The sequence below is a fragment of the Haliotis cracherodii genome, unplaced genomic scaffold, assembly GCF_022045235.1.
Source record: "Haliotis cracherodii isolate W230 unplaced genomic scaffold, xgHalCrac1.p SCAF_4, whole genome shotgun sequence".
Lineage (NCBI taxonomy): Eukaryota > Metazoa > Mollusca > Gastropoda > Lepetellida > Haliotidae > Haliotis > Haliotis cracherodii.
The window spans coordinates 21,953,763-21,963,661 of record NW_027266297.1 but is presented as its reverse complement, the minus strand read 5'-3'; positions in this window follow the sequence as shown (position 1 = coordinate 21,963,661).

Genomic DNA, 9,899 nt, shown 5'->3' with positions numbered 1-9,899 from the left:
AATTTAAATGGAATTAAATTTTGTTGAGGCTGATCATATTGTACAATGTGTTTATACATTCTCGAATTGAGTCAGAGGTGTGGAGATGTTGTCCTTGGACTTTCCACCTGTCAAAATCTGCTTTTCCCAAATTGGAGGCTGCTTGTCCTCAAGTTTATGTGCACAATGTTTGCAGCTGGTTTGTGCAAACTAGAGTCCATCTTTTCAAAGCCACTGTATTATTGTACAAAGGACATATGTGTCCAAAATCAATGTCTCAGGATACCTGACATGCATGAGTGACATATCAAGATACATGTTGACCACATTGACTGTTCCATCACGGGATGTAGAGATTATGGTATCATGTTAAGATATATTTTCTATATCTTTTATATATCCATATCTTGTGATGTTTTGGGTTAGGCCCTGGAATAACAATCAGATTCAGGTACGAGCCCACCCTACATTGTCAGGAACACGCTCACCAACCCCGATACAGACTGTATGTTTGTTTGTTGTTAGGCGACTATGCTTGTCGTAAAAGGAGACTTAACTGGATCGGGTGGTCAGACTCGCTGACTTGGTTGAGGCAAAGCCACTCTATTATTGTACAAAGGACATGTGTGTCCAAAATCAATGTCACAGGATACCTGACATGCATGAGTGACATATCAAGATACATGTTGACCACATTGACAGTTCCATCAGGGGATGTAGAGAATATGATATCATGTTTAGATATATTTTCCTTTATATTTATTATATTTTTAATATATCCATATATTGTGATGTTTTGGGTTAGGCTCTGGAACAACAATCAGATTCAGGTATGAGGCCATCCTACATTGTCAGGAACACGCTCAAGTAGTATAGTTTCTAAGTCCATTTGATCAGTTTTCCAGTGTGATCTATATCCCTTCCATGAAGAGAAAGCATCTTTCCAGTATGGGTTAGTAATAGTGGAACATTCTTCAATGAGGGCTGCACATGAGGCCAGATCATTCATGGGAACATGACACAGCTTAGTGAAGTTGTGTTTACAGAAGTATCATTTAATTGTTGCAATCTTCAGTGAGTCAATAATGGCTTTTAGATCAGTCATTCTTAATCCCACTTCTTCAAAATCCTTTTTCAGGTATACTGTTTTAATTTTGTGAAACCAGATGAAACCAAAAAGCTTCTCTCTTGATTATCAATGAAGGACTTCGGAGGATGAGCCGGGCCCAGGAACATATGCACCAGAGCAGATCATTTTATACTTTTTATCACCATCATCTTACCAATTAATTTAAGATTTCCTTTTTTTCAGTTTCCCTAAATATTTAAAAGGATTTGTATACTTGTTCTGGTATTAATTTCCCACAAATCATCAACTTAGACTTTGAGAATTATACCTATTGCCGCTAAGTTTTTGTGATGCCACTCCAAGACGGAATGATGACATAACATAACTTTATTGCCTGACATCAGTCCAATCCACATTGCCTTGGTTTTATCAATGTTAATATTCAAACCTGACATTCTGTAAAAAATGGAAAGGGTGTCCTTGAGACAGCGTATTGTCCTAGCTTGTGTTCTCGGACATTCAATACTATTCCTTTAATATTAATTTTAATTAGAATCATTGTACCTTAAATTTAAGCAACAACAAAAAATATGTACGGCAAAATAGGATCCCCTTGTCTACATCCTCTAGAGTAAGAAAACGTGGCAATTTAGGATAACAAATGATGTGGTATCTTTAGGTAAGATTAATATATATTTTTTCATGATTGGGCCGAATTCAAATTTTCGGAACATTACACCAATAAATTGTTTTGAAACTGTATCAAACACATTATTAAAATCTATCAACAGCAGCTTTTAAGAGACAAAGATGAAAAGTGTTTGTGGCAACATAAGGGAAGATAGGCTTGTGTCTGTATCAGAACAGTGCAGAGTGGCGTATATGGATAAATTAACAGCTACGTGATAAATCGCAAAGAGCAATGAAGAACAAAGCATGGTTTATTTCATGATAAAACGTCATTTCTGGAGATTCGAATATGCGTTCGCAGCTTGATGACGTCACATATTGGACGACGTTAGTTTTGAGATGAGAGGGAAGTGTCTGGTAAGTTATTGCCCATCGATGTAGATGGCCTTCACAGATATAAACGCAGTGGCCGAACGATCGTGGGAGAGATATGACAATCGTTAGGAGAAAAGGTGCAGATGGTCTGAGGTGAGGATTGTGAGAATACGCGGGAAATACCACACTTAATCCAGCTGTTCGTAAAATTGGTTCTCCGACATTTCTTTAAAGAGGATGTACATGATGTTGATATCTCAACAGAAAAGATAATAATAAGAAAATAAGTAAACAACTCGTGGTCATTGTTTATCGTACAATAAAACAGTGCAGGGATAATAAACCATTCGGGGCTCACCTCATGGTTTATTCTCCCTTCCGTGTTTGTAAGCGTAATGCGCAGTAATGACTGGACATATTTCTGACAACTTCCGAGCAGTACCCAAAGCTCCAAACGTGGCCACGGTAGCTGCAGAATATTCAGGAAGCAGCACCTAGGAAACCGAGCGGTTACCTGGTTAATTTTGGGCATAATCATGTTGAAGTTATAAAGGCTACTTTGCCGAATCTGTTCTGATGAGCCACCGTACCGCCATGTCATGTAGGATACACGAGCTGTCAGATACCCGTATTTCACAAGTGATTCTGGATGCAGTCTGACTATCGGGGAAAGAGGGTTCAACCGAACACTGACGGTTCCATTTGGGCTGTATATATATAGTCTGTGAAGTCCAAAGCGTGTTAGACTAGTACTTTGCACACCAATGTATGTACACACCCGTGTACCACAATTAACCACTGCAGGGAGAATAAACAACTGGGGGCTGCGCCCCTTTTGGTTTATTCCCCCTGCAGTGGTTTGTTGTAAGATAAACAACAACCACTCGTCGTTTATTTCTTAAATAATGACATCTCATGATCTTTATTACCGGGTCCAACTGTGTTGAATAAAGGAATGAAGTCTGGGGTGTTCATAAACTTTATTATGCACATTGTCTGTTCCTTACCATCAGGATGCTACAGAGGCCATCGTTGATAGGCATATCAACGTTTTTAACCATTGAGCACCGGTGACTTCATGATACTGTCCATCTCCAACACACCCCCATGTCGAGTCATGTATATTATTTCCTGATTCGTGCCTGATTTTACATCAAGTTCTTGTTCAACGTGCGTTGCTTCACCGCCCGTAGTCGCCCTGTGATGACTGGCGATGTATCAATGCTTGCCTGGTCAAACGCTTTAGCCATCTCTAAAACTGCCCCTTTCTTCACTTGTATGTTTCTTTTCTCCCTTTTCTTAAAAATCTGAAAATGACACACTGTCTTTAACTCTACTTCTTCATATCACTGTGATCTTTACAGTTCTTTTATTGTATCCGAGCTTCAATTTAGTAAATTAATATAAAATATTTTGGTAATGATCAGAACAGCCGAAAAACACATACCGTGTACAACGTAATAAGCGCCCAGAGCGCTCTCAAAATTAGAAATAGGGGGCTCTTATTAGAATATCGTATTTCTGGAAAAAACAGAGTTGAAAGATAAATTTCGTGGTTTATGCTGAAAGCCTGTAATGTTATATACGACAGATATATTTTTCCAGAATTTAATTGCCCATAATTAAGGATGCATATAACACACGAGTGCGTATTATACGCGAATGAATAAGTCTTGTATACATTGATCAATCGGAAGGGGTGCTATTCGGGATTTTTCAATAGCCAATATATTAGCAATTATCGCCGTGAGCGCTTATTAGAACCCAGCGCTTATTACGTCGAATACGGTATTAATTACAGTAACACATATTTTAAGATACAAACAAAGGTGTGAATCAAGATCCGGTGTTCATTATCAAATATAATTTGCTCATCTCATGCACGTGTAAAACGGAAGATTCTGTTCTTACCCATGCACATGTTTTCCTGACTACAAACGCAAGCAAGGTGACAGTAATCACAAAGGTGAATACACCAATAGGCACAGCATACTGATGAATAATCTCCTCCATGGTCGAAGCTGAAAATATATTTATATTCTTGACCTTTAAAAACCAGTACCATATCTATTTAAGAAATATAATATATAGCTTTAATATTTGTATCTTAATATATCTCTTGTACTGTCTATTAGATCGTGGTTATGCCCCGAATTATTATAGGTAAATCACGAGACGCTAGAGAATGTTTAATTCTGATTGGTCAAAATACCATTAAAATCAGGATTCGTATTCGGTATATTGGTTGGTTGGTTGGTTGGTTTGTCGTTTAACGCCGCACTCAGCAATATCCCAGTTATATGACGGCGGTCTGTAAATAATTGAGTCTGGACCAGACAATCCAGTGATTGATATCATGAGCATCGATCCACGCAATTGGGATCGATGACATGCAATAAGCAAGTCACAATCCTGACTACCCGATCCCGTTAGTCGCCTCTTACGACAAGCATAGTCGCCTTGTACGGCAAGCACGGGTTGCTGAAGACCTATTCTAACCCTGATTTTCAGGTCCATTCGGTATTGAATGAATTGGACAAATATAGAATCTTTACGTTCGAAACCTCCACATTGAAAACACAGTAGGAATATCTCCTCATTAGATGATGGGAGGAACCTTTTATACCCATTTTCACCTCTCCTCGCCTCAGATCATAATGAGATTGAGAAAACGAACTGATTTCATCCATTGTTCATTACGTCATCAGCAAATATTGACACTGAAAACAGTGTGAGGTGAGGTATTACAATGCATTATTGCATTTATATAACGACTTGCATGTATTTAACTCTTGTATTTATGCATCATGTTAGGATCAAATGGTATCATCACACGGCATTGCATCAGGAAACAACCAGCGCCATACTTACGAGTCAAAGCACGGCCTTGAACTTAATGGTGCAAATGAGAGTTAGCTCCCTTTGCTCCTCTCTCGCCCAAGCTCCTTCCCAGCGCGTGACACCTTCGTTACACTCTCGGTAACATAGTATAGAGAGCTCCGGGAACGTACTATCGCTGCGAGGAGCTTGCTCTCTCGCCCTCAAATAGGGATACATATAGAATACTAAACGAGCTCCCGTGTAATACCAATTTTATGAAACGAGTGAATAGTTGTGGTATCTGACGAGCGAAAGCGAGTCAGATACCACAACTATTCGCGAGTTTCATAAAATTGGTTTTACACGAGAGCGAGTTTAGTATTTTATTTATTACTTGTCATTTATAATGTTTTTATAATTATACTGTTGAGTGTAAATAGGCTGACACCTACACGATCCATGGCATAATCCAATTGAGTTTAACAGACTAATACTTCAAACACGTCAAAAGTTGAAACGTATGAATTTAATATCATACAATGGTCCACCTTTAGAATTCAGGCGTTCGTCCCACAAAATTATCGTAGTGCTAAGGCTGTCACAACTCACATAATTTAACTTCTAAGGGTAACGACTGTCGTTGCGCTAGAGTACGATCGCCGATGACGTAATTTGTTGAATTTTGTTGCAAGATCCATCGGCGAAACAATGCCATGTGACGTCAGCCTAGCAACAAGGTTGCTGGGGTCATCGAGTGTGCATAAGCTCCTCCCAGTGATCTATCATCTCCACACACAATGCCGTTGAATAAGCCAAGGGATGTTGAGAGCTTTCAATATTTGTTCGTGAAACGTGTTCCGAGAGTACATAAGCACGCGTTTTGGTATTACACAATGTGTAATAAAGCTGTATGTTTATTAAACGGGTCATCTCTTCACGGGCAAGTAATAAATAGACATATATTATGTGTGAGTGGGTACTCCGATTTTATGAAACGTCAAGAAGCCATCTTCTTAATTGACGTACCTGGTCATTCTACCAAATGTGGCATATTGACACTGAAACTGGGTTAAATAAATTTATTTGTTTTGGCATGAATCTTTTAACCTATGCCACTTACTGTTTATATTAATTATACTTCTTCAGCGAAGTTTGCACGACATTCATTAATAAAGAAATGTGAAAAACACAAGAAATCCACATCAAATGTCATTACAACAACATATAATTAATACCATAAATGGAGTGATTTCTAATATTAGTTACAATCGGGTTATTTAAAGTTTACTGAAATAGCGCTTGATTATATACTCAATACCAAAGGGCCAACCGATGTGAATAAATCACAAATTATATGGTGTACAGATTTCTGAAATGTTGTATCTTATAGATCAAATATAATAAAATCAAATAGATAACTAAAATGTTTTTGACGCAAAATTAACTTTGAACTAATAACATTCAAAATGAGGTGCAGAATAAACACGAACTTTAAGTTATAGGTGCATTATCATGTTCTTTATAGATACATTAGTGAGGCTGGAAGCAGAAACACATTGTTGTAATGACAACACTGTTTTGGGAATGTTGTGGTCATGACGTCTGTTGTGTTGATGACTGCATACAAAATACCTTCAGGCAACTAAAAATGGTTTGGCAAAGACGTTAAAATGCATATGATGTTAACAGATTTGAATTTGATAAAAAAAATTTAGACACAAATTCATGCTGAAGTCATCACCACAACAGCAAATCATGTTGTAGTGATGACTGTTCTGGTAATGACAGTTCAGAAGAAAATGACCCAAATAACCGTCAATGTACATTAAAATTTGTGAAACAATCAGAAAAAAAACTTCTCCTCTTCATAAAAGTAACTCTTAACGGGAAGTATTATGTTTTAATAAGAAATATGCAAATAAGGACACCCCATCATCGTTCAACTGTTATTACTGGTCAAATATACACTCAGACACAATACATTTATGTTTGGATATATCCTATTGATAGTGTTGAAATACAGAAGTGAAAAATGTTTTCATAAAAAACAACATGTGTTAGTCAGGGCCATCATTTTGCCATTTTGTCGAGAATGACACAGTGGTATCACTTTAGAGACGATCGATATATTGTGTATATCCTTATAAAGTGGCAATTTATTAAACACACAGTGTTTTGACTAAACAATTATTGTACTGTTGTATATATACAGGCCCGCAAAAAATTGAACTTGTGGGCGGTGGTTCACGGAAGGAAATATTAAGTGTGGCGTATTGATCGGAACACGTGATCAAATGAACGACAGATGATTGACTGGTCGGTATAATGAATAGTGTATGTTTTTAGTCTATGACCTTTATTAATAGTTTCCAATATTTCTCAATCTTCTGGATTGCATGAGATTAAACGATAACAACCATTGGTTGATTGATACAAGCGTTAGCTTGAGGTGTAAATGTTCAAATCTAATATAAGCTGCTCTAATTTCAAGATGATCTCAAAAGTCAACATTCGTACGTTGTTTGTACTTAATGATTGCGAGGGGGCACGGGTGGCCCAGTCGTCTAAGGCGCCGCAATTCGCTGTGCAGAGTTGCGTCCCTTGGGCACGCCAGAAACCTATGATTGTGGGTTCGAATCCCGATTCGCCCGATTATGTTTCTAGGTTTGTCAGCACCATACCCGTGCTCGCGGTAAACGTCCGAGACCTGCATCACTTCGGGCTTTCCTCCCACATTAAGCTGACACGTCGTGATATAACTGGAATAATGTTAAAAGCGGCGTTAAACCCAACTCACTCACTCACTATTCATTGCGAATGATATTGACAATAATACAATCACCTTCGTGTCTGGTGATATCATATATACTGCAAAACATTTGGAATGAAAATTGTATTGTTGTAATATTTGGCACCATAGCCACAAAAGTCAAATAAAGTATTTAGGGTTTTTAGGCACGAGATAATTAAAACACAACAATGTTGTCGTACGGGTTCGAATCTCATTCAGTGTGTCTGGAGATTGACTTGAGCACAAAATCACATCTTTTCTGATTTCGAGTTAATGTTGATTATGCGTTTTCAAAGTGTTCCAGTAAAAATAACACTCGTCAATAAAAAAAAATATATTTTCTAGCTATTTCAACCGGCTTGTGTTGATACATGTATCGGTCTTCAGGTACATCGATGAAAGACATCCGTCTTCATTACCAGGGAGTAAACGTCTTAGACCTGCATCACTTCGAGCTTTCCTCCCACATTAAGCTGACACGTCGTGATATAACTGGAATAATGTTAAAAGCGGCGTTAAACCCAACTCACTCACTCACACTCATTACCAGGGAAGGTTATCACTCACACGATATGGTAGGGTTAATATTTACAACCTAAAACAAAACAGGTAAAGACATTCAACTTTTGTCATCGTTGATTTCATATATTCTAAAACAGCCTTCATGGTTTAGTGGATTGGGTACCGGACCGGAGAGCGGAAGGCTGGTGGTTCGATCCCCGGCCGCGTCGTACCCAAAGACGTTAAAAGATGGCACTTGGTGTTACCCTGCCCTACTCGGTAATAACGTGGACTGGTGGGTGCAGTTCAGGTACACAGGTAGACTGTGTCTGAGTGGGGTATCCATGTTTAACTGAGACATGGTAGGCTAGCGTTATACAACCGCCATAAATCCGGACTAGTACAAGCAGGCACAAACCTCAACCAATAACCAAAACTGAATGGAATAAATACAAAATATACATTTATTCAAGCTAAGGCATTCGTACACGTTGTGATTGGTTGCTAAATGTTGCATATTCATTCAAAGACCTCGTCGTTCTTAATTCGCTGCTTGACCTGTTGTCGGCCTGTGATGACCGGAGAGCTGCCTCCACTGGCCTGGTCAAAGGCTTTAGCCATCTCCGAAACTGACCCCTTCTTCACCTTGACGGAGCCCTCTCTCTTTAACGATTTCTTTTCCTGGAACAAAGGTTTAAGCTTATTTGCTTACTACGTGTGAAATCGGAAGGAAATATTAATATTGAAACATATCTTATTGCGAAACAACATGTGGAAATTAATAGACAACGTATGTGTCCACTTCTGAAATATTGAATAGTTAAAGAAACCATTACTCTGTGTGTAATCGGAAGGAAAAATGATTGAAACATATTTTACTGCGAAAGGACATGTGAAAATGAATAGAGAATGTATGTGTCCACTTCTGAAATATGTACAGTTAATGTAACCATGACCATAAGTTGACAGTAAAATGAATGATAAGGACTTAGTCTAGTAATTTAGGAAACTAGTAAGTCGCGTTCGATAATGTTCAATCATCTAACGATCAGGATGGTCATCTATTGCAAAACAGCAACAGAGTGAGTGAGTTAGGTGTCACGCCGCTTTTAACAGTATTCCAGTTATATCCCGGCGTGTCAGCTTAATGTTGGAGGAAAGCCCGAAGTGATGCAGGTCTCAGACGGTTACCACATTGGTGAAACCCACGAGCGTGGGTATGGTGCTGACAAAACTAGAAACATAACCTACAATCATAGGTTTCTGGCGTGCCCAAGGGACGCAACTCTGCACACCGAATCGCGGCGCCTTAGACGACTGGGCTACCCGTGCCCCCAACAGCAAAAGAGGTAAACTTTTCGTACCCATTCAGGTTGCTGTAGATAGCTGATAAAATAACCCAAACGGACGAGGTATAATTGAGTTTTTTTGCCCCTTGCAGGCCAAGGACTTGCACTTCTCTTTCATGTCAACTCATCTGTTGATTGTCATAACGATTTAAAAAGTCTTAGTCATTTTAAAATTTTACATAACAACGGAACCAAAAGAAAAACATATTATTCATGAACTTGATTAAAATTAACTTGTATTGATGTGTTGAGAAAGTCTAGAGTTACTGAGTTAAACTCATATCCATAAAATGTTTTGACTCGGGCAGTTTAAACAGTTTAAACATGAAAACGGTTCAAAAGAATGTAATGGCTATGTTTTCAGAAGATGAAAGAGGAAAGTGTC